At 39.9% G+C, this 26,762-nt stretch overlaps 1 pseudogene; it reads right to left on the bottom strand.

Moving 5' to 3' along the window:
- Positions 1-573: 573 nt before the first annotated feature.
- Positions 574-21,250, bottom strand: LOC147436352 (ycf3-interacting protein 1, chloroplastic-like; annotated as a pseudogene).
- Between the last annotated feature and the right edge of the window lie 5,512 nt (positions 21,251-26,762).

The following is a 26,762-nucleotide window of genomic DNA, read 5'->3' as shown; positions in this document are numbered from 1 at the left end:
GATGCCGTAAATTGCCATATGAAGCTCTAACTAAGGCGTACTGGCCGAGTACCTGCCATATTTAGCAGCCCCCGGGGTCCGAAAATGCATTTTTTTTCAAATTCGGGGTACGGGTGCAGTTTTTCGAGACGGTCGAGACTGGACGGTTCGGGTGACCAAAAACTTACTATTTTTGGAAATTTTTCACAAAAATTATTTTAATTCACATTTTGAAGCTTTATAACATTCTAAACATCATGGCACTGACAGAATCTCGAAAACTGCTAAAAATAGTAACTTATTCTATTGTATTCATTTCGTGGTACAAGGGTGCTCTTGTGATCGGGTCAGAGACCTTACAAGGTACTGGAGCAAACCATCACCTCACTCCAAAAATTTTAAACAATTGATGTTTGATTACTTTGAGATTGTTGAATTCTCAAAACATCCTCCACATCCATTCAATATTATCCTCCGACCTTTTAAGCATTTGTTGTTGCACACCTTTCGTTAGCCTCTTGATAAAAAAGTTTTCATTCAAGAGATCTCTTATTTCTAGATCTTTTCCCTTGTTGACTACTCTATAGCATTCTATCATACTACTGGAGGTACATCTGGCTCATTTGATTTTGTTCTAGGTTTAATTTCTATTGTTGCATCAAAATCAACCTTCCCTTTTTGAGCTACTACCCCTGGATCGACGTCAGTGTCTGTAGTTCTGGCATACGGTGACCAAGTTGGATCACTCGAAGCTTTTGATTCATCCTCAAGGCTGGGCTAGTTAGCCATTTTTTTGGTAAGCTCTCGCAAAACATTCCAATAAGAAGGAATTCTTCCTTTATATGCATCCACAAGAGTAGCTGCCATCTCTTTTTGAGAGCATCCACATTCATTCTCAACATTATATTGCTTTCTTCCTTCCTTTTCAATAGTATCATCAATACTTATTGTCAACCAAAAGGCATATCTCTTTTTTCCTTGAGAACATCTAGAACTCAAAAAATTTCTCTGCAATTGGCTTCATTTTCCTCCTCCATGGAAAGGGGTAGTTGAGCTTGAGTTGCATCTTCCTGCAAGGAAATAGTATTTGCATTTGTGTAGGGCATAAGCCTATGCGGAGGTAGATAGCACGAACATCCCAACCCCTTGCTTACACTACTCACCTTCCTTGTACATCTTCAGTTTGATACCTGGTTATTCTCTCTCTCTCTCTCTCTCTCTCATGCTCATGGTCATGTTCAAATGGGTGCTAGCACCCATTTGAACATGAGCATGAGAGAGAGAGAGAGAGAGAGAGAGAGAGAGAGAGAGAGAGATGCCCATGTTCAAGTGGGCTCTAGCACCCATTTGAACATGAGCATGAGAGAGAGAGAGAGATAGAGCAAGAGAGAGAGAGAGAGCTATTCCATTATTCAAACCATTTTCTAAGAGCCAAGTCTCACTATGGACTAGTGGTATTTGAAGAAAAGGTCACCACCTTATGTTATTGCTTCCTCTATACTTAGAAAGAGTAGGGTGAAAACTCCTTTGCAAAATTGGAGTGGGACTGGAACATAAGAAAATCTAGCACTTAGTCTTAATAGTATTCTAGCCCATAGAGAGACTTGACTCTAATATAAAAGACAAAATGAGATGCAAGCAAGAAAGTCTCTTTTGCAGCATCTCTCTCTCTCTCTCTCTCTCATGCTCATGTTCAAGTGGGCACCCACTTGAACATGAGCATGGAAGAGAGAGAAGCATGAGAGAGAGAGAGATTGTACATACTGTCATGCCAAGGGTAGGACCAGGCATGACCAAGGGCCAGGACGGGCACGCAGTCAAGGGGGTCCCTATATTTAGCAGGCCAATGGTCTATGTAGGACATGGCTGGGTGGTGATGAGCATGTTCCAGTTCCCTATGCCTTTCATTGGTATTAGAGCTCAAGGGGGAGGAAGGAGAAGGAGGGTGGAGGGCATGGAAGCAAGGTCTCATGCATGGTGTTACTCTCTCGCATGTATCTCTCTCTCTCTCTCTCTCTCTCTCTCTCTCTCTCTCTCCCTCTCTCTCTCTCTCTCTCTCTCTCTCTCTCTCTCTCTCTCTCTCTCTCTCTCTCTCTCTCTCTCTCTCTCTCTCTCTCTCTCTGAGTTCCACGGACATAGGTCGCATGAGTGGTCGCTTGGAGGACGGAGGAGTCGGGGTCGATGACGACCGTGTGTAGAGCCTCTCAGGGCAGGACGGAAGGGGGGCTTGAGCTGCATGGAACCGGGCTGCGATTGGCTTGCTGGGTTCCCCCTGTGCCAAGGACAACAACTTATCACATGGCCATGGCGTGAAAAACCCTGCAGCACCTATCATAACTCCAAATCGGCTCTGCGCAGTCTTTCCACCATGACTGCAGAAGTGTTTTCACATAATTTTTGTGATTTCTGAGTTGGGCACCCTATTTTGGGCCCCCCTACTCTATTGTAAGCCTTTTTTCCCATGGTGGCAGTAGTCGCAACAATCCGAGCCGCATACAAGGCCTCTGCAAGGCATGTTCACGGCATTATGATCACAGCCATAGTACAGTTTGTAAAGCCTGCAAAAAAAAAGCACCATGATTATTTACGATAGCCATGCATGGCATCGGTTTGTTTGGAAATCTTGGCAAGTACAAGGCCAATATCAACAAAGCAAAGATGAAGCTCAATCCAAAACCTAGATTTGCCACATTGGATATGTATATTGCCATGGATGTTGACGCCCATGACAAGGGTCCGACGACTAGGGTCCATCAAGCGGTGAAATTCCTTGTCTAAGTCTAGCATGGTTAATGGAAAGGACCATGAGGAGTATCTACAGCTATGAGAGACATGAACGGCACGGCATGCCAGGGGAGGTCACCTAATGAAAATGTAACCTATCACGTGAGTTCAACATAAGAGTATTTAAAGTTCTTGAAACTTACAGAAATATATATACAGAAGGGCATTATTGTTTCAAATTTGAAAAAAACTTATAGATTTTAGAAGAAAAGGGTACATTATATTCTTTAAAAAATTCACATATAAGGGGTTTTACAAACATGTCTTGAACGCACGTGATATGGTAGTTTTACACATAGTGAATCCCCCGAGACGGCATGCAAGGCTACCAACAAGCTCAAGGACATCCAAAAACTTGCCAACGCTAAAGCCATATCTTTTGATATGGAGCACTTTCGGTATGAAGGTTCAAGGATGCTCGAAAACGCAGGCACTGTGGCCGGTACAACAAATTGCTCAAAGGCATTTAGCAGGTAAAGAATAGGAGGTAAATAAAAGATTTCAATATCACTTTGTTTTCCTCAAGAACATGTTGCATCAAGACACGAGAAAGGCTTGTGCAAACCGTGTTGTTATCAAATTTGCTTGCAGGCATGGCTTATCCAAGGCATGAAAACCCCGCACGGTTGGATCATGCCGAGGGTTTTGTTTAGCAAAATTTGGTTGTTTGAAAACCAATGACTAGTTTGACGACCAAAATCAAGCAAGGCTTGAGTAATAAATGATCTCCTTTCATAGCAAGGCTTCTGTCCATGCCTGACAAAGGTTAGGGCATGGTAATGCTGGAGAATCTCATGGAGATCGGCACGGTTTGTTGCTAATCTTGATGAAGGAGGCAGCAGGTGCTCGACAGGACCAGCCATTAACGACCATTTCAAGAAGCTGTCACGCAAATTGTTAGGGCTTGTTTTCTCAACAACACTGGAGCAAGGCTTCGTCTCCGTAATCAAGCCCAGCATGTACAAGGTACATACTTTGCAAGAAATTTTATTTTTGATTTTTTCTTTTTCAATACATTGTACAATTCGACAAGTTCGATTATTTGTGACCGCTCAACAAGCTCTACTTTCATTTACTATGACATTTGTCTATGAGCAAGAGTATCTATAGCTTTGAGGCATGGTAGCATCCAAAGTGGGTCTACTAAAAAGTATCATGCAAAGACAAGACTTCCATGTTCAGCCTATGCTATGAGAATACAAAATTGGGATGGACTTGACAATATGCCAGCAGGTTATTTCATTACGTGACAGACATGTGTATATGATACAAGGGACGTATCTGTACATACGACAGCTCCCACTCGTGCAGCAGATATGGCTATGCGCCATTTTTAAGCGAGTTTTCTTCCACAAAATATCGGGCCAACTGGTTACAGCAACGACCAGGTTAGCCAATTTTACAATCTTCTCATTTTTCCATCTTTACATCTTTGATTGGAAACTATTGCTTTTGTGCAAAGCAAGGTGCTTTGACAATTTTATATGAAGCAAGGCTCCTTCCTTGTGCCAAGGTACTGCCCAATGACTTGGCATCAAGGGCATGGGCACACAAGTACGGGAAACTGGAGAAATAGGGAATCTCAACTCACAAAATCCCTACTAGTTTAAACTATGCAAGGCATTTATGGTTTTCGCTCTCACGTTTGAGGCCATCACTTTTGCCAAGGGCTTAAGTTTATGTATGCATGGCATGCTAGCTAGGTGATTCAATTCTACCGCCTCCTGAAACATGCTTCCGCTACAACACCAGGCACTTTGTCAAGGACACTAAAAAGTACCTAAATCAAGGACTCAATTCAAAGGCAAAGTGCTCTCATTAGGTCACACTAGTGTCGTCACAACCACATACATGGTAGGTGGGTCAGTCTATGACTTGTTTGTGTTTTTCCGTTACCTCTCTCAATGAGAGAGTCATAGCAGAAAACTGTGGCACGCTTATATGATAAGTTGCACGCTACGCATAAGATGCACACGAGCATGGGCACAACATATTCAAAGTCGTCACTTAAGGAAAGTTCCTCAACCCAGCATCCTCTCTCTATCTTTCTTATTTCTCTCAAAGAATAAAGAAAACTTTTTAAGAATCTTTTGATACATGTTTTACTCGCAAGTCAGCATGAGCCAAGGTGCTAAAAATCTGAGCTAGAAATTGGGCAAGACTCCCTCTACATTAGTCTTCATCATTTCATCGATTGAGCACTAATTGCCATAAGGGCTATGAGCCACACACACTTGCTAAGAGTCATTGTTAGATCTTGGGTACGACCCAACTGTTGGCATTCCTTGGGTGATTGTTCTTAAGGTCGAATAGACCTAAATTGCCATAAGGGCTATGAGCAACACACACTCGCTAAGAGTCATTGTTAGATCTTGGGTACAACCCAGCTGTTGGCATTCCTTGGGTGATTGTTCTTAAGGTCGAATAGACCTACCCAGTGAAGTACACAATGATGCTAATGGACAAGCAAGAGTCTTGTCATTACGGATGTTTAGGGTGTCATTTTTGCACGACATGTTTTCAGTGCGACAATCGAGTTGAGATTTTGATAACCATAAACTCAACTCAGTTGATCTCTACCACGCATTCTAGATGCAACAAATTGTTGCGACAACATGGCTGTCCATAAGAGCTACGCTTTACACTCGTGTGGATCTTCTGCTCTCTCTATAGCAATACGAGTGGCTATGGATGCATTATTTGGATGCTTACTAAATCACCCCATAGGCATTGAGGATCATAGTTTGATCTATTCCCGTTATACTTTCAAGGAAAGAATTCCACAATCTACCACGTGGTAGTGGAAAAATTCAACTTTTCAAGTTGATTATCATCATTCTGTACACGATTAACTATGTTGGTTATCGTTACCTGCTAGTTGAGAAGTTTCTACAAAGGGTCTTACCAAAGGGTTTGATTACGTAGATTCTACCCAACGGGTTTGGATTGCTGAGGCAACACCTAGGGTTTCCAATGCAATGTTTATTGGTTTTTTCACAAGTGGGAGACGTGCTCGTGTGCATTTGAATACGGGTAACTGAAATTTCAGTTCAATCCCCAGGGCCATGCCAAGTGCATGTCGGAACAAGTATTTTGGGCCGTAGTGTCAAATGTATTTTATGCTATTATGAATCCACTTGTCGGATTCAATTTGGTACATGTTGTCACATGGGATACAACATGGTCTAGGGACTCAAGGAGTTCGGTTTAGCCAGTGTGGAGCAATGAATGAGGGTCCCTCTCACTCTTGTCACGTACTGTTTAGAGTTACCTCCACACACAAGTACATCTTGTACTTGAAGGATGTTCTTTTTTAAACATCCTTACATGAGACATATTCCACATGTGGAGAATATGAATCTTTGGACTGACAATGGAGCCATTATTTCAAGTATGTGTCACGACAAAGTCCCTAGGTGCTAGTCAAATCTATTTTCTAGACCATTTTTAGCACGCCGTATCAGGAGCAATTTCGGTGGCCAAAAATTGTCGGATACTTAGAATGACTTGTTCAGTTACAAGTACTGTTAAACAACATTACAGGTGGTTTTTTATGCATATAGAAAGGCTATAAGTTGTTAATGAAAAAGTTTCATTGTTTGTCCCTAGAAGTGATTAATGTTTCACCTTCTATTATGGTTCAAGCGTTTTAGCAAGGCTTGCAAATGATTGCAGCCCAACAGTATTTATTTTCTTTTTTGAACTATATATATTCCTCTTTAATGTGTGCTACGAGCATCACATTCACCATACGTATTGGCAAAGCTAATCATGGATATATAGGTTCAAATCTGTTTTTTGCTAAATGCATGCACATTAGGTGTTATGGGCCCTAGTGTTTAGCAAAGGCTGATTTGGAGAAGCAGGCATATTCATCACATCCGTTGGTTATGAAGGATTTTGCAATCTATGTGCAGTATCTCTCTGAGCTTACTTTTGGATCTACCAATCACCAATAGAGGTCATGGCTCGGTTTGGGTGCTTGTGGTTTTTTCACGTTAACCAAGATGGTTATTCATCAGGACATTGTTGTTTGCTCAGCAATGTTGTATGATATTGTGATCCCCGTTTATGGGCCATCTGGAGGACTGTCTGTAAATCGTGGGGAAAACACCTCAGCACTGTCAGTTATCCAAGGGGATAGACAGATTACAAAGTGTAATCTTGTGCTGAAGGATTTGCAAAGTGCATACGTTAGCACCAAGTGATCCAATTAGGAAGAATTTATTGCTCTACTTGGAGTTTACTTACCATAAGTTAAAGCATGTTTGCGACTAGGTGTAGTCTCTTCATGTATAAATCAAGTTCTCAACCTTGAACACTAGTGATGGTGGGGTTGTTTACTGCTGAAATTGGAAAACAAGTCAAGGACTTAACTTTGGTTGATGAGTTATGTTAGGAAGTTACTCTCTCTCTCTCTCTCTCTCTCTCTCTCTCTCTCTCTCTCAGAGTTCCACAGACACAGGTCGCAGGAGCGGTCCCTTGGAGGACGGAGGAGTCGGGGTCGATGACGACCGTGTGCAGAGCCGCTTAGGGTGGGATGAGAGGCGGGCTTTGACCTGCATGAAATCGGGCCGTGGTTGGCTTGCTGGGTTCGCCCTTTGCCAAGGATGACAACTCGTCACATGGCCATGGCATGAAAAATTCATTCGAATTTGGCTCCTTAGCCAAGTCTACTACACAAGAGAGAGAGAGAGAGAGAGTTGTCGCATGTATCATATACACCCTCAGGTATCATTTACGCTCTTCTAGCACGTAATGAAATATCATGTAAGAATAGTCAAATCCACTTTGAGTTTATATGCTCATAGCATGTGCCAAACGTGGGAATTCGCAATACAAAATTTGTCAATTATGGAAGTCGTGTTGCACATAAGTACTTCTATGCTCATAGCAAACAGATGCGTTTGTTAACATAATGGCAAAAGTGAATCGACCGTGTTGAACGCTTTCAACGAAATGAGATGTCAAATATCACAGCATCTTGAGAATTACAAAAAAGAATTTTTAATTGATGTATTCTTCTCAACTTTTAGTCAATTAGCAACCATGTCGATCTCCTTGAGATTCCAAAACAATGATGACTTGTTATGCTTTTTCATCAAACCGGCCCCACTACTGGTTATTACATGCCATGCATGATAATATTTATAATCTTGCTGGCTATGCTTGAATGTGCCCATGGTTGACCTTGGCAAGCGGTATGCTAGGATGTAAGCATTTAAAGCACTTTGCCTAAACCCAAAAACTTGCGGAAATAGAGGCAACCCTTGCTTGCCATGCTAAGAGTGCGAAGAGATCTGCAAGATTTCATAAATTCAGAGTTTAAAACGTGAAAGGAAACTTGATTACTGATTCTGACATCCCGATGGAACTTAGTCAGTGTGATCCCGACTCTCGTGTTGTCGACCTTTGGCAGGTTGCATGACTATGCATGCCAAGCTTTTCATAGCCTTGTTGATATGCCTTGCTGAACAACAAGCATTGCTTAAGTGCATAAGAGCTTGTTGTAGCCTTGCCAAAGTCCGCATGTCAAGAGAGATCCATGACAATTGAGATGATTGAGCCGATCCACAAATTGCAGATGTGCTGAAAGTCTTCAAAATTACAGTAAATGCATGGCCACATCTAGTATACGAGGCATGCACAGAGTGTGCATGCACCCCTGCCTGCTCAGTGATGGCGACGACTGTGCTTCAGCCTCATCCGTTACCTGACGCCACACGCTGCAAGAAGGTGTTGTTGAAGAAATGAATACAGCACCGCAGGCCAGGGCAGCCTCGTCTTCCCTCATCCTGGTAGGTTGAGCAGGGCTCCCACCTCAAGGGCTCATTCCCATAGCTTCTGATTCTGCCAGTTAAGGGATTTTTCCTTCTTCTTCGACCTCTTGCTTGCATGCCCCATGCAAACATGCAAATTCCTGCTCGACCCTATCCTCCAAATCGGAGAGAACTAGAGATTCCGAGAGATAGGGAGAAAGAGAGAGATCCATGCCTAGAGGGAGAGAGAGCTCCATGCCTTCTCCTCCTCCATGACTCCACACTTCCTCGTCTTCTCCACCTTGCTCTGATACCAATGTGATGCCCTGGGAACTTCCATAATAGAGATATCACCTCACAAAATCCCTACCAATCTAGTTGGTGCAAGGCACTTATGTTTTTGGGCTCTCACCTTTGATGCCATCACTCTCTCCAAGGTTTTACCACTCTGCATGCACGGCCTGCTAGCCATGTGAAATGAACTCCATCACTTTTTGGTTTACGATTTCGCTATAACACCAGACACTATGTCAAGGAAAAGATAAGTTCTAGATTGTTTGACATGATTTTTGGTTGCTATCAGTGCACAATAACACGAAAAAGAACCTAAAACATGGACTTAATTCATAGGCATAGTGCCCTATTCAAGTCATCTTCGTACAGTCACGACCCCATACAAGGTAGATGGGTCAAGATTTGAATTTTGTTTTGTGTTTCCTCTCTCGATGAGAGCGTCATACAAACAGATTGTTGTATGCTTATAGAATAAGCTGCAACCCAGGATAAGATGCACGTGTGCACACGGATTGGGTACGCACTATAATAGGTTAAGAAACCTTCCTCAGCCCAACATGCTATCTCTTTCTCTCTCTTTCTTATTTCTCTCGATGAATAATGAAAACTTTCAAAGAAGCTTTTCATACATGTTTTGCTCATGAGTCAGCCTGAGCCAAGGTGCTCTAACTCTCAGCTAGAAAGTGGCCAAGACGCCACCCAAATTAGTCTTCCTCGGTTTGTCGATTGAACACTAATTTGTTATTGGGCTATGAGCCACAAAGGCTAAGAGCCATTGTCAAATCTAGGGTAAGACCAATTGTTGGTATTCCTTGGTGATTGTTCTTAATATCGAACACTGCATCTTACCCAAAATATAGCCTTCAATAACATGTTTGACAGGTGCTTCAAGAGGCGGCAAAGAAGCAACCATATTAGATTTCTACAAATGCAGCAAACTTGCAAAATTCAGATGACCAAAATGAGCAGGCCAAATTTTTGCATCTGAAATAGCCCTTGAATCTGCAACTACATTTGCAAAAATTTTTCCACACTTGTCATACAAAGTGAGCTTATATAGCCCATGGCACAAAAGCCCAGATGAAACGATTTCATCACCGAAACTGAGATCATAAATTGTACATCTGTCATCCACAAATTTGACTACAAGTCCAAGTCTAGCAAGTGCAAATACAAACAAAAGATTCTTCTTGATCCTAGGTACATAAAGTGCATCAACAAGTGTGAAAGAATTTCCATTAGTAGCAATAAGCACAATCTTTCCAACTCCCTGAACCGGATAAGAGGCTTTATTGGCACAAGTGACTGAATTCCCATGAGGGACAAACTCGAGAGAGGTGAACAATTCACGATGCGAGGTAATGTGCTTTGTAGCACCACTATCAAAATACCACACATGTGAATCTGCAGCAACTGACATGCATGCATCATGGACAGTAGGATTGTAAGTGCACTCTACACTTAACACCCATTCTGCATCAACATCAGCATCACAGTCTCCTTTCGCAGAAGACTCAACAATGGCTGCATTTGTAGTGGAACTAACATTTGCAGTGGAACCACCCTCTTTCTTCTTAGGCTCTTTGGCCTTCAACTTAGGCCACTGCTTGATCAAGTGATCATTAGGTTTACAATAATGGCAACGCATCTTGTTTTTGCCCTTATCACCAGAATTTTCAAACGAATTGCTGCTAGCAGAAGCATTAGGAACATAAGTTTTGCCACTCGCAGCGGAACCATAAGAAGTGGATGCATTGCTGTTACCACCCTTTCTTTGAGAAGCAATAAAAGACTGTTCAATTGCATGCTGTCTAGTCTTGTTTCTTTTGGAAAGTGACTCTTGTCTAGCAATGTGCATAATGCATCAAAATTGACAACTTCTGGATTTCTTTGGGTCATAAGTCTCCAAGTACTAGCAAAAATCTGATAAGGCATCAAGAACAGTTTGCACAAGGGAACTGTCTGAAATGACTTTACCTATAAAAATAGGTTTCTCATTGATATCCTTGACACCAGCAAGAAAAGTGTCCATATCATGTTCCTCATGCATAATCTTTGAATCCAACTCTTTACGCAACAAAGCAATTTTAGCCTCATTGCGGCTTGCATAATGACCTGCTACAATATCCCAAGCCTGTTTTGCAAATTTTGCTAAACGAATGTGAGGAGAAATGGTGCGCTTCATAGACAATGCAATCAATGCATGAGCCTGCGCATCCTTTACATCCCAACGAGCTTGTTCTGCCGTAGGAAAAACAACTCTAATAGTAGCAATCCTTGTAGTAAGACCTGCAACATCCTCAACATCGCCTACATCCTCAAAACCAGGAGGTACAACAATGCCTTGCACAATATTCCAGACGCCCTTTGACACAAAAACTTGTTGCATCATATAAGCCCAGATAGGTTAATTGTCCCCATCCAACCTGTCCTCATCAGCAAACATCTTGAACACATCTGTGTTATTGTGAGCCATGGTAAATGATGCACCTGATGTGAAAATTGCCGAAAAGAGGAGAAATGGAGCGGGAACAACACATGCTATATAGCACAAACCGTAGTAGACTGTAAGGCACCTGTTATGCAGAAAAGAATACTAACAAAAATTTTGCACAAAATGACAAAATTGCCGGTGCAGACCTGCCTATAGTGGAAACAGAGGCCGAAATGAGCCCGAATAAAAAATCTGAGTAAATTAAGTTCTATGAGGTTATTGAATTTTTTTTGTTGACGAGCTCTTTGTCGACCTGCGAACGCTCGCCAAACCTCACTGAAATCGGAGAAAGTGAGAAGGCGTGTGCTGGAGCAGCTGTGGCGACTAAGCTCGGGAGGATGCAACCTGCTCTGATACCAATTGTTGGAATTAGGGTTGCAGAGAAACACACACAGCTTGGAGAAGACGAAGGAAGCTCCAGGCACACAATAGAGAGTGTGTTACTTAGTGTGAAATGGAAAGATAGATAGCCCTAGAGTAATGGGCATATATCCAATGCACGAGGGAAAAAACCTCCTAAAGAGGGAAAAAATGCCCCGACGGTCCTAGTGTGTTCACACACATCACTACCACAGGTATATGGTAACAATATGTATCTAATGAGAAGCAAAAGCCTGTTGGGGATAAATCCCATTAGGCCTATCCCATCACAGAGTAACCGCTCACTAACCTTAGTCTCATTCTTTCTTATTGATAATATAGAACAATAAGGAGCTCACAAATAGTGTGAGAGAAGCTCCACCAAAACTCCCTCTCTCTCTCTCTCTCCCCCTCCCCTCTCTCAAAACCCTAATCTCTCAGCCCTTGCATCCCTTCCATGTTGCACACTCATTGGTATTAGAGCCGGAGAGAAGGCGTTGCATCATTGCAATGTTGTGGTGGGGATTGCGGGGAAGCTGTGAAATTTTTAGCACTGTTTTGCAACAAAATTTTGAATGTGTAAAAGGTTGATTTTCAGCCTAATTCCGAAATGTCGTGGTCTACAACTTTCTAGTTAAAAGTTTTTCGAAATTCAGCACTAACTTTGTTGCACATTTGGAAGACTGCCTGCAAGTCTAGGGTAGACAGCAACAAATTTTTACAAATATGTTTTGACCTGTAAAAACAACCCATTTTAGGTCCATTCCTCCAACTCTTGACCTTCTTAATGATATCTACAATTTTGCAGAAGGAAGTTTCTGCAAATTATGAATATTCTTTACATGTACCTGTTTCAATCCGTTTTCCTCTTTTATGGCTGGGACTTGCATCACTCATGTCATGATCTCTTGTAACCCTCTTACCTACAGGCATGACCATATCTCCCGAATCATCCTCTTTCTTCTACAAACAGATTATTCTTACCACCTTTGTTTTGCCCTTCTCTTAAGCTGTCAAATCACTTGGCATTGCTTCCCCTTTAATCTCAATACCATAATCTTGAGCTTGAGAAGAAATTTGGTAGATATTGGCTGACTGGCTGTAGGGTGTTCGAGAAGTTGCAATTGCTTTTTTTTTTGTGAAGAATTGTTGGAAGTGGGATGCATATTGCATACTTTATTTGTTCAATGCGTGGCTGATTTTCTTGAGAATTTTCAACATTCATAACATAAGTTATGCGTAGCTTTTGAAGGAAACAAATGCTTTCGGATTATGCTTATTGAACTCATATATGGTTGATAGTGCATCTTGCGGTTTTGACCTGGTTTATGTGCATTGTTGATTACTTTGATGCATGGTCTTGTGGATACTATCTATGTATGCATTTGTGGATCCATCTTGGCTAATATGGCAATCCCAGTCATTTCTAAGACTTGGTTCGGAAGATAATTATTTTTGAGACTTGACTATAGTCGTGTCATTTCTTAGCCTTGTGTGAGGCTCGTGCATGAGGTTTTTGAAGCCGAACGTTGGGGGTCGGGTTACCCAATGCAAGGTGGACTAGGTTGCTGGAGCTCCCCTTATCATGACCTTTCCATAGGACATGTATGATGGTGGACATAGATCCTCGACATATATATTCATGATATGTATGCATTGAGAGATGCGTTGAATCTTGACTCTTCTTGTTGAGATGCTAGCAGATATTGCTTATTCTGTTGATTTATGTCATTTGGGATTTGAGATTTTGTTCCTCTTACAAGGAAAATTATGCCAAAATTTTCCCATAAATTCCGTGGCTGTGATTTCTCGAACATCTCTTTATCTTGCCATTCATTCCTTATGTACTTCTATTGGGTTTGTTGGTTGAGATTTTACTCAATTTACAGTTGAAACTCTGTTGAATTTTTGTCAAGATTATTCTTTCCATTTAGTGGCATTATGGCTTCTTCTTCTTTGGATATCACTTTGCTTAACATTGAAAAGTTTGATAGAAACAACTTTTCTTATTGGCGGAAGCAAATCATGAATGTCTTGGTTCAAAAGAAGAAGGTTAAACCCATAAAGTTTTAATGTATCAAACCCAAGAACATGGATGCGAAAGAATGAGAAGAGATACATTAGCTAGCTAAGTCTACCATTCAGTTATCAGTGTCTAAGGTTGTGTACTACAATGTGGAAGATGTTAAAGGAGGTGCTTATGCATTATGGCACTATTTGTGCAATCTTTATGATCAGATTAGTGTTGCATCACAATTCTATTGGATAAAGAAACTTGTTGATTGCCGCATGAAAGAAGGGAGTTTGGTGTTAGATTAGTTGAACAAGTTCAATGTGATTTTTAGTCAATTGATTGCACAAAAAGTTCCTCTTAATGATAGCCTAAAAGCTATGTTTTTGTTGACCACTTTGCCAGAAATTGGGATACTTTTTGTACAGCAATTAGTAACAGTCTTACAGTGAATGAACTAACCATGGAGAAGGTTGCTAATTCTTTGTTGACTAAAGAGATGAACATGAAGAACAATGACAGTGGGAAAGGTTCTACTGCTCTTAATGTTCGTGGTAGATCACAGTCAAGAAAGAAATCTATAGATAGAGGAAAATCAAGAAGCAAATCTTGTTCTCATCATGACATAAAGTGTTACCATTGCAATAAGCCAGGTCATATACGAAAGGATTGTTTTTAATGGAAGAGAGAGCAAAGGAAAGCTAAAGGTAAGGAAGTTCCAGACAAGGTGAACAGAAAGCTTCGTTTGTGAAGATTGAAGAAGCAAACACAATGGAATCACATGGAGATGTGTTGTTCTTATCATCTCTTGACTATGATGTTTTAGTTGCAAGTTCCACTACTACCTTTCAAAACTAGATCATTGATTATGGTGCATCATTTCATGTTACTCCATGTAGAGAACGGTTTTCTACGTATGATGCTTCAAGGAAAGGTGTAGTCCGTCTTGGAAACAATTATGTGTGTGACATAGTCGGTACTGGTGATGTGCAATTGCGGTTTGCTAATGCGGATCATACTCACCTTATGACGGACACAGATGAACAGACACAACTGAGTAGTATCACAGATGAACAATATTGCAGAATAGACACAGCTGAGCAATATCACAAACACAAGTGAACCAGACAAAATTAACAACTGTTGCTTAGATTGCTTGCATAGATCGAACAAGGTTACAAGACAAAGGCTAGTGATAGGAATACAGAAGAGCTTCTCAGATCTCCTATAGAAGGCTTGTAAAAAGACGCCCTTATACAAACGTTTCCTTCCCTTATATACATGGGGGTTGGATAAGCATTTATTGACGCATGTAAAGATCGTGCCAATATTTTGAGGTGGTGGAGTACAGCTGTGTCATTAAGAGACAACTTAGTGGGCTGGTAGAAAAATTCTTTATCGGTTAGTGCAATACAGCTGTTACATAGTGGTCCATAAAGGAAAAGGAAAAGTGAGTGCAATACAGCTGTTACATAGTGATGTATAAAGGAAAAGAAAGTTGTGATACTCGCAATACCAAAATTTGAAGTTGAAATTCAAGACCTTACTCCTCCCCTTTTTTGATGCGCGATAACAAATCAGAAATATTATTCTTATGACCTGGCACATATTCGTAGGAGATGTCGAAGTGACTAAGCTTATAGAACCATTGAAAAATGCGCATGTGGCCTACCTTACTGGCATTTTTCTCTTCCAAGAATTTTCGGAATTGCTTAAGTTCACTACGAAGTGTGAAAGGTACTCCCATTAAAAATAAGAGAAAAGCCAACACTGAGTTGACTCCTACCAGTAGCTCTCTTTGGATGGAATGATATTTAGCTTCAGGATCCTTGAAGCGTCCGGATGCCCATCGGAAAATGATAGGACCGCTTTTGGTTTCTTCACATAAAATGCCGCCCCAAGCTTCTTCGGAGGCATCATAATATACCACCAACAATTTATCGGATGGGACTTGCAGGGGTGGCAATTGGCAAAAAAACTGCTTTATCTGTTGGACTCTTTTTGTCATTTGGTTAGTCCAGAAGAAGTGTGTACTGCATTCTAGCTCCTTGAAGATTGCCAGATCTTTAGCAAGATGAGGATACTGGGGAGCTATCCATTGTAAGCAGCCAACAAAAGACTTTAGCTGCTCCTTTTCGGTGAAAATGTTAGGGAAACTTTGTAGCTTGTTGAGAACATGAGGCTGCATTCAAATACATCTTGGCTCCTAGAAATGCCACCTAAGACTGGCAAAGCTCAATTTTCTTCAAACTTAATACAAGACCTGTGTTTTGCATTTTCTTAATGAACATATGCAGATGCCTAATATGAATATTGATATCTTTACAACAGACTAAGATATCATCAATATACAAGATCACAAATTCCCTGCAATCTGCAAAGATTTATTTGATCCTTTTCTAACATAAAGAAGGGGCAAGTCTAATACCCATTGGCATGACATTCCATTCAAACATTACCTAAGGTACCACAAAACTTGTCTTATGTCTGTCAGCTACTTGTATCTTGAATTTCCAAAAACCACTTTTGAGATCAAATTTAGAAAAGATCTTACAGCTCCTGACCCTTCAAAGAAGATCATCCTTAAGTGGTAGAGGAACCTACGAGGTTCAAGCCAATCATTAATCGGCTTATAATTGATGAAAATATGCTTCTTTCCCCTCTTTTGCTCAAAGTGATTATTGACGTAAAAAGACTGGCAAGCAAATGCATTGAAGACCATATTAGGTAAAGTGGGAAAATCCCAATTCCCAGGTTGGACAACTTTCAATATATCATGTACAAAATATAGAGATTTTGTCAAAAATTTGAGTTTTCTTAAGGTCTCATTCCACTTTATGCACATACAATACACAATGAAAACAACTAAAATACCATGGTTTCAATCAATTGGATTATTAGGAGACGAGTATATTGCATCCATTATTGTTGTCTATGTTCTAATGTCCTACCTACAACTTATCTCAACATGGAGAGCTTGGTTTCTAGGTCCACCACTTGTCCAAGTTAATGTAAAAGTGACTCAAGGTTCACAACTTGTGAAAGCAAGGATCCATTGAGGAATACAATCCACTTGGCTATTTTTCCTTAATATATTGCATGTGACATTCAAGCAAGGTCCACTTCTAATCTATAACTTCTTAATTTGAGGCATGGGGCATACATAAAATATGTAGCATATGCTCTATTGCCTCATAGGAAGGTTGGTTTCAAGGTGCACTTATCCATGCTAGCCTATCTTGGAGAAATGATGGAGCTTGCTTCTCTCCTTGTTTCAATGGAGACTAGCTTGGACAAGTGGTGGACCTTTGCTTCTCTCTATGTTTCAATAGAGTTAGCTTGGACAAGTGATGGACCTTGGAACAAAACCCCCATGTAAAACATATCATGGGTATTCCAAGTGATTAGAAAGATTACCATTTAAGATATAACCTTATAGGTTGGACAAATGGAGCTTGACTTGGAGAAATGGTGGACCTTTGATTCTCTCCATGTTTCAATGGAGCCTATCTTGGAGAAATGGTGGAGCTTGCTTCTGTCCATGTTTCAATGGAGCCTAGCTTGAACAGTTGGTGGACCTTTTCTTCTCTCTATGTTTCAATAGAGTTAGCTTAGACACGTGGTGGATCTTCAAACTAAGCCAACTAATATCAATGTTTCCTAGCTTGGAAAAGTGGTGGAGTGTTTCTCTACTCCATGTTTCAATGGATCTTAGCTTGGACAAGTGTTGGACCTTAAAACAAAAACCCCATGTACAACATAGAATGGATTTTCTAGATTTCAATGGAGTCTAGATTTAACAAATGGTGGAGCTTGTCTTCATCCATGTTTCAATGAAACTAGCTTGGACAAGTGGTGGACCTTGTAACAAACCCCCCCATGTACAGCATATCATTGGTTTTCTAAGTGATGGGAAGGAATACCATTCAAGATATAAACTTATAGCTTGGATAAGTAGTTGACTTTAAAACCAAATTCATCATAATACAATGAAATACAGGTTAGCCAATTCCTAAATCTTGAGACCAAACCTCCCATGCTATTAGAGATAATATATTGGATAAGTGGTGGACCTTCTATTATTTTCCCATGCCTAGTTTAGACTACCGGTACACTTTGCAGCTATAAAGGTTGGACGAGTTGTGGAGCCTTGTTTCTATCCATGTTTTAATGGATCCTAGCTTGGACAAGTGGTGGACCTTGGAAAAAAGCTTCCATGTACAACATATATGAGGTTTTCCATGTTTTAATGGAACCTATCTTGGACAAATGGTGAAGCTTGCTTCTCTCCATGTTGATTTTGGAAGTACCTTAGACAAGTGGTGGAGCTTTTCTTTTCTACTCTTCATAATACAATGAAGTATAGGTTGGTTACATGGTGAATCTTAAGGCCAAACCTCCCATTTTACTAGAGATGATAGGTTGGACAAGTGGATCAACCTTCTATCATTTCTCCATGACTAAATTGGACAATTAGTAGACCTAACATCTCTCTATGTTGTCTAGAGATAAGCTTGGACAAGTGATGGACCCTGCTTCTCTCTTCCCTTGGTTTACTAGTTTGAAGACTCAGTATATATACTTTCTTAGATCTAGCTTGAACAAGTGGTGGACCTTGTATCCACAATCTTAATTCATTACAAAAAAGTATATGAAAAAATAACATAGGAATCTTGGTTTGAAGGTCAAGCAATTAGGTTCCAAATGCACATAATAATATATTTTCCACCCATAATAAAAGAAAGTTAAATATGTTATTACCAAATTGACAAAGGTAACGTCCAAGAATTCTAGCTTTGCATCTTGTTAGATCTAAATCTTCATCAAGGCGACATGCATGTATACATCAACTTTCAAGCCATTCAAGAATACATGCACTTAGATTCCATAGTTTTGTTTTCAAAGTCTTTTAGGTTCTAAAACTCTTTCACATAAAGTATGTAATGACAAAATTCTTGAAGCAAACATTTTTGCCCAAGAAAAAGATCCCTCTCACATATTTAAAGTCCATGAATTCTCTGATCCATACTTACAAGTTTTATTTTGACATCAAACATCAATTCTCTCATAGTTACAAATAAATGCAACCTCGATATGAATTGACAAAAAATGAATTTCTTTTACTATATGACCCAACATAGGCCCCAATCAAATAAAAAACGAGTCCCCAAAAATTTGGGTGCACTCTAGCAATACATCAGAGTCCCCTTACAATAGGATGCACTCCAATAGTACATTGAAGTCCCCTTAGAGTAGGGTGCACTCCATTCAAGTGTTCATAAAACTGACACACCTTTGTTTTTTTATAAAAAAGACTATATCAAATTATACAAATGTTGAAAGATACACACTAGAATAAAAAAAGGCATCTTATGGCCATATTTATTCAATGCTTTCGTGTTGACAAGTACACACCAAGGACATAATTTGTCTTAGAATCACTATACTGATTTACAATTGTGTTGTATGTATAGACTCTCTTATCTCTTGCATACAACCATCCTACCAACCATGGAATTATGGTTCTCTGCAAGAAGTTTTGAAGTTGCTCGGAAGTTTGCCTCCACATCTTTGGAAATATAAGATATTTTCCTGGCATGTTCCACATCACCCTATATGGAGTGTCATAAAAAATTAAGGTATTGTTTGCATCCAAATCCTCAAATATCTTCCAAATATCACTCAAATTTTTGTGATAAACCCTTGTAAATCCTAACATGATATTTGGATTTTGGCAATTTTTGTTACTCATAAACACCTTGAACTTGGTATACTGCTCAAGAAAACATTTTTGTGTGATGCGTTGCACCCTTGTTAAGTTATAGCAACTCCATATCCATAGCTCAAAGTATTCAGACAAAAATCCAAAAAACTTTGTGCGTCTGGTCGCACCACATGATAAACTTCATCTTTATCCTCCACAAGTCGCATGTGTTGAGCCCAAGATGGCATAGAATCTCCATGTTTCATTTCAATTGTCTTGAGAAGTAACCCCTCTAGATCCAAGATAAGTACTCTTTTGATGTCCTTGAAAGCAAGTTGTAGGTGATAAGGAGGTGATTCATTCCTTGGACAAGGTCTTGGAGGAGGTTGGATGGGTAATTCAATAGTTTTCTTCAATTTATGCTAGCATATAGCCAATCCATTTTTCTGTAATGGTTCTGAAATTAAAGAACAAGAACACTTAATGCAAACACAACAATAGACATGAGTTTTACATTGTCTACCCTAAGGTTTATTAGATACCAAAATCCATCTATGATCTTCTTATTAATAGAAAGAAATTCAAATTAAAATCCTGACTCTTTTTTATGCTACACTCTCTCTTAGTCTCAATACCATGGAGTTCAACTAGACTTAAGTCAACTAATAACTACTACTTGTTGTTAAAGGTATGCTTGAAGTGCATAAGGCTTAACCAATGCTCTAGTGTAGAGTGGGTATTTAAGTCCATCTTTAAGTTGCCGACCAATCTCCTTATTGCATAATTTAGTGTCTTCCAATGACATGCCACGATGTGTTGCTTTTAATCCAGAAGTGGGTGGGCTTCCTGGAAGTGAAACCCAATACTCTTCTCTGTCCCAGAACTCTAGTGGATTGTCTCTAGTTTGTTGTGTTAGCAACTTCTAATTTTTTCCAATTCCTTAGAGTATCTACTTTTTTCCATTTGGAACCATTACTGGAATTGTGCTTCCTTTTGAGGATCAGTGAGAGTAGGAATCATCCCCCCGAGAAGAAGAGCACCTCTAGATTTTGTGCTTACCTGGTAAGTTGTAGTCTTGACATAAAATTTCATAGATTAATCAAGGAAAATAGTGAAATGAGTTACATAAGATACTAGATTTGCACCAAGTGTAAGATCTTTATTTGGGTGAGGGTGCAGATATAGGGTGATCAGAAACTTAGCTTTTCCTATAACAATTTCGCAAGAGACTATCTGTGTATTCTTCCTTTGGTATTATTGGCATAGGAAATCATAATTCCAAAAGGTAAGGATTGAATCAAGTGCAATGGAACAAGGGCTTGATTAATGTAGGACATGACAGAACCTGAGTCCCATAAAGCGTCAACATGGAATGATTGTGTGTGAGGAAACTTGATCCAAACTTTTGGATAGAAGGCTCTATTGAATTTGGCATCAAAGTGAATCACCTCACATGCATTCATAATGTGATTAGGTACCCATTCATTTACAGGCTCAGTAGTTACTTGATGCATAGCTACCATGTCAGAGAGATTAGTAGCAACATCAAAGGTTTGATCAACCTTGGATTCAATAGCAGCAAGCTAAGATTCTATTGTAGTTATGCGTTGACTCAGTTCTTTACAATCTAGATGTGTTGCTTGGATAGCATCTATAATGGCTTTATCATTTTTACTACATACCTGAATAAATTTAGCTGCATGATCTATTGGTGGTTGTCTTGGACCAGAAGTTGAAGCAGAGGCATTTTCAGTAGTCTTAGATTGCCGTACTACCGATGGTGGTTGGTTGATAAAATCATCCCGTTGCTTCATTTGTTGCTTCCATTCAGGTTGATTAACAATGTCATCAGTTCTTTCAACCATACTTCTAAACAATGGTAGTGGCCGATATCTTTGTTGTTCCTTCTTAGAAAAATTCATCTTCATGGGCCTTGAATTTCTTTACCATGTATCTGATTCTTCACTAGTATTGGTAGTAGCCACTTCTATTGTGGAAGAATCATACCTTGCAGACTTTGGGAAAGGATAAGGCTTTTTTACCATATTGGACATTTTGGTGAAACTGTCATTGGCTAAACTGTCATATGAGAAATCAGGTTCTTCAGTTGGTGTAGACTCAGCAGCAGAATATTCAATAGAAGATTCGGTTTCATCAGAGTCATATAATGTGTACTGTCGAATTGGAAAAAATATCTTTTTTGTAGGACATTGCGGTAAACTAGTTCATACTCAAAACTGTCTTTTAAAATAGTATTTCCAAATTTCTTCTTTCGTTTTGGGCACTTAGGAGCAATATGATGTGTGCGTCTATCGCACGTGTCAATGCAAGGGACTTGCCGATACACTGTGTGCGAGACACAAATGGATCCAAGCACACAACTAGCCTAAACTAGTAAGCTCAAAGATGGCAATGGTGTGTCACTCACCGCTCTACGCTTGCTGTCATGGAGGATTCCTCTCCATGAAGAAGAAGGAGCCGCCATTGCGCCGCGCTCAACTGCTTCGTCGCCGCCATGTCATCGTCACAATGCTTGATCACACACTCTCTCTCTCTCTCTCACGCACACACACACACACACACACACACACACACACACACACACACACACACACACACACACACACACACAAGGAGATGAAGAAGAAGATGGAGATGGAGCAAGAGCACGCTTCAATTGCACAAATGAGAGAATGAGTGAATTTTAGGTTTAGTTGAATTTATATGAGCTTGCCACATTCACACTTGGGTACCCATGCTTAGCCAACTAATCCTTTGAATGTTCTAGTTAGAGTGCGCCTCTCATCGGCGATCACTCTTACCCTTTTTCTATTGAACAGACAAGCCCGGTACCTGACTATACCAAATAAATAATACGACGTCCGTCTTAGGCAATAGGAATGTGCGTGAGGGCTAACATGCCCCCCTTCTTGATGTAGATTCTATCCTCGGAAGCTATTGAGTTGAAGCTCGTTCGTTGAGGTGGAAGAGCATTTGAGATGAATGTCCTTAGCCTTCTTCAGTCACTGCAAATTCAAACAACATTGGCGCAGTAATTGCATTCTCATATACAATTAAAAAGCATATACAAGTTTATAAACCATTTGTCAGAAATAAAAATTAAATTGCAATATAATCAAATGCATAAATAGTTGTAAAGATAAAAAATTAAACAAATCTGGGGTCGCTAATTTAACGATCGAAAGGTACTAAAGATCGACTATTAATACGATGGGCAAGCTTCTCAATTTTCTCTGGTCAATTAAGCTGTTTAATCACGAGAGCCAAGTATTTCATGTCCGAGGGTTGACTAGAGGCTATACCTAGAAGACCTTGTAGTTAAGCTACGATAAAAGGAATTTCTCATGAAATCATCACTTAACTTATTTCCTTTTCTTTGACGCCCCAAAGTCTTTTCACATTGATTCAATTTTGATGTGCGTGCTTGTTTTGTATGCCTTGGGTTTTTTGCTTTTCAAGAAAAAGCACCCACAATGGGAACCTCTAGGGCTCTAGTACGATAGGCGATACATGTGAGTGGAGTACCAAATCAAGCTGAGATTTCTCTTCCAACTTAATATTTTACATTGTGGCACTTTGATTTCTTTTTTTTTTTCGTTTTCAACATTTTCATTTTGTAACTTTGGGGGGTTTACCCTCCCTAGGCTCATCACACTAGTAAAATCCCTTTATAATACTTAAGCTAAAGGTCAATAGGGACTAACCCCACTAGAAATCCCTATCACATTTCACACAATGCTGCCTAAAGCGAATTAAGAACCTAAGTAACCATTGATTATTAGGAAGGCATTCCCTATGGTATTAAGAGAAGATCTGTAACACCTAGCTTGGTCAAACTAGCATAGTTGGATTGCTTGATTTTTAAACCTAGACAATTGATTATGACAAAAAATTACATTGAATTTAATGTTTGATACTAAGCAAATGTGTTGAATATTATGCTATCAATTACAATTAAAGCAGACAAACATAGATGCAAAAAAGATAAGGGGCAATGCTAATGGACAAGAAACACCTGTCTGTGTTGATGATCGCGCTTGGTTTGAAGTGTGAACGAGAGAAAAATTCCATGAAGGTCCAAATTCTAACAACAGCAACACGTTTCTGTACACACTAGGAAACACAAAGAATACCTCTAGGAGGCACATCAATGGAAAGAAAGAACTTTTCTATCACTAAACTCTAAAATAGAAACACTCCTATCATACTAATCTTACCTACCCTCCATCACTCGAGTGATGAGGATCAAAGGCGTTTGATGACATATGTTTTTGTTTCAACGTACCGGATGTGAATGTGTAGATCTGGGTCTGTGTATACTCGTTTGCTAATTGCTCTTGCTCTTTTTTTATTTATTTATTATAGTATAAGGCTTTATATTGATAGCCATTTTTTGGCTCTCAAAAGTTTGTTTAATGAGCCACTTCACACAATAGAAACACCTTAGCATGATGGCTAAGCTTGCTCTTGCATCGTACATAGACATGTGTATGTTAGGACTCTTTTCTATATTTCCTAAAAAATCTTCATGGAGCTAGTCATCAGGTTAGCTTTAAAAAACTATAAATAAATAAATATATATATTATGGTCCTATTCGTGTATAATATATGTCTTATAAAGGACCTAAGCATAGCATTATTTTCTCAATTTATTCGGTAATTGTGTAAATATGTAGACCTAAGTGTGCATTTTTTCTAAATCTCTTTGCACCCTTTCATGGCATGAAATATTTCTATGTTAGTGTGTTCATACCCCATAGTATTTATTTTTACAAAAGAAACCCATGCATTTCATCCCGCACCCTCGTGGAAGTCGAAATTTGTTTCTACACTGTCACTCACTTTCACTAGATATTTTCTCGCTTGCATATTTTCCTTTTTCACCCAAAAACAAAATAAAATAATACTATCATGATATTCCTTCATGGGTCATGCACATGTTTTTTTCATACACCATGTGCTCATAAAGACGAGGGCTAGGAAAAATCCAAGCACTAGGTCTATCATGTACAATTGTTTTTTATTCTTCAAAATTCATCATCCATGCATGTGGAAAGGGCCACTTGGATTCCTTAGGTCATGGCATGGCTCATGGGGGGCTCACCTTTGGATGTATAAGGAGATTCAACCAAAAAGGGTCCCACATAAGCACCTTTGCAGTCCCACAATACACAGCTTTTTGGGTGAATTTTGGCACCCTTCTATCATCCGAATCAGCAAAAGTTGTCAACATACAAAATGTAGCTCGTAAGATGAATTATTTTACATAAATATTTTAGCATTTTTGAAGAAAAACACGAATTCTGGTGAATCGTTTGGTGTAACCCAGTCTGCCCATTCTGTGCACACAAGGATTCTCTCACTCTTCTCTCACATTTTGACACTCCCACCCACATACACACTCATACCTCTCCATCATCCTTTCAAATTGACAAATTTCCATGTCCCTCTCACCTTCTTCACCATCTCTCCTTCCCCTCTTACCACCATAGCCTTCTACATACACATATGCTCTCATATCGCTATCTACTACCCCCAAATTCCAATTTTATGTTAACTCCTCTAAAAGGCATGAATTTTTAGCACTTTATCTTTGCATAACCTCTGTAAATCAGAAGTTTTTCATCAATAATCCTCATCTTCATCATGGAGATCAACCGTGAAGGCGACGCAAGAAGCAAAAGTAGTAGAAGAAGAAGAACCGACGGTCATTTCATAAGGGTGAGTCCATAATTCTTGGAGGTTTTACCAATATCAAGAGCTCATCCACCTCATTCACCCTTGGTTCCTTGACAATCAAGTCATCATCACTTTTGTAAATATGCCACTAACATTTTCTAGTGATCACTAACAACTAACCCTTCTTGTGCACCCTCTACTATCTACTAGAGTAGGCACCTCCACGTTACTCACCTCTCTCTCCTTTCACTCTCAATAATTCTCCCACTTGAGCCCACATCCATGTGGCTTAAGGGTTAAGGAAGACCCACTCCCATTTAAAAAATCAAAATATTTCCTAATCTCTTGTTTTGTCAATAAAATTGATTAGAATAATCCTAATCAAAGCTTCCAAAAACCTATAAATAGAATCCATCTCTCTTTGTAAAAGGAATCTCTACACCATTGCACACTAGATTGAGCGTAGCACATGCCAGTTTTGTCTTGGTTGTAAGGAGAGAGAAAGATTTCTATACATCATCACTTTGGTGCATAGAAAAGCTTGAGCTAGTTGAGTGAGTGCGAGTAAAAGATATTATTTCTACCATTGTTGTATCTATCCCAACATCAATGAATTGGTAGTTTTGGGTGCAATTTCATGTCCTAAGGCTCACGCTTCTCCTCCAATTTGGCTTGGCAGACTCATTCAGCTTCATAAGGTGACTTGTTTCATTGAAGGTTGTTGTTTTGTTGCTTGTCTTTGTGATTCATTGGCTATTGTTTGTTGGCTACCATTGTAAAAGGGTGGATGGTGAGAGGGCTCCCATAACCCTAAGACAATGTGCTAGTGATGCTATAACCAAATCTTGTCACTTGAATCCGCAAGCTCTAGGTGTCTTCTCGTGCAAATCATAAGGTTGAAGCTAAGTTGTACACCATCTCTCTCTCTCTCTCTCTCTCTCTCTCTCTCTCTCTCTCTCTCTCTCTCTCTCTCTTTCTCTCTCTCTCTCTCTCTCTCTCTCTCTCTCTCTCTCTCTCTCTCGTGTTTTAGTGCGTGAGAGTGTTCCATTGGTGTTAGGGTTAGTGTAAAGTCATTACTTGATTTTGGGTTGCTCTAACGATTCTCCTTTTTTTTTGGCGTCCTAGTTCACTTTTAAACTAGGTGGTGCCCCTTGTGTAGTTGGGTTTTGGCTATGGGTTTGTTGTTTTGTTGTGCTTGTGGTTGCCCCAGCCCCAATTGAGCAGCACGGGAGGCTTGGGGGGTGTTTAGAGGTCGCCTCTCTTGTTGCCCGCCCCAGACTACCTCAATATATACATTCCCTAAGATTGGGAGATTGAGAGGTCAGGGAGGAAGGTTGAGAGGGGAGTGAGTGAATGATGGCTGTCAGCAAACACTCCCCCCTTCCTTGGGTAGATCATACCGTTTGAAATGTGCTTGTCACCCTTTGAAACCAATTGTTCTAGTTGGTAATAGGTGAGGAGTTTTTCCATTAGTTTTCTACTACTTTAGGTGCCTCGTCCAGTTGCAAGGGTGGTAAGGTACTCTCCTAGGATCGAACTTAAAGTGGTTCATCAGGTGATTCTTGAACACGGGGAGGTGTGAATTCCTTTGTAGCTTTATGGAGGTCCACTATTATAGGTGGAGGCTGTAGAGAAGCTTTTACCTCTATGCATGAATTACATGAGGAGCTAGAAGCT

This window comes from Adiantum capillus-veneris, chromosome 18, assembly GCF_014529385.1.
Source record: "Adiantum capillus-veneris isolate H3 chromosome 18, ASM1452938v2, whole genome shotgun sequence".
Taxonomy (NCBI): domain Eukaryota; kingdom Viridiplantae; phylum Streptophyta; class Polypodiopsida; order Polypodiales; family Pteridaceae; genus Adiantum; species Adiantum capillus-veneris.
This window is presented reverse-complemented; position numbering and strand designations above follow the sequence as displayed.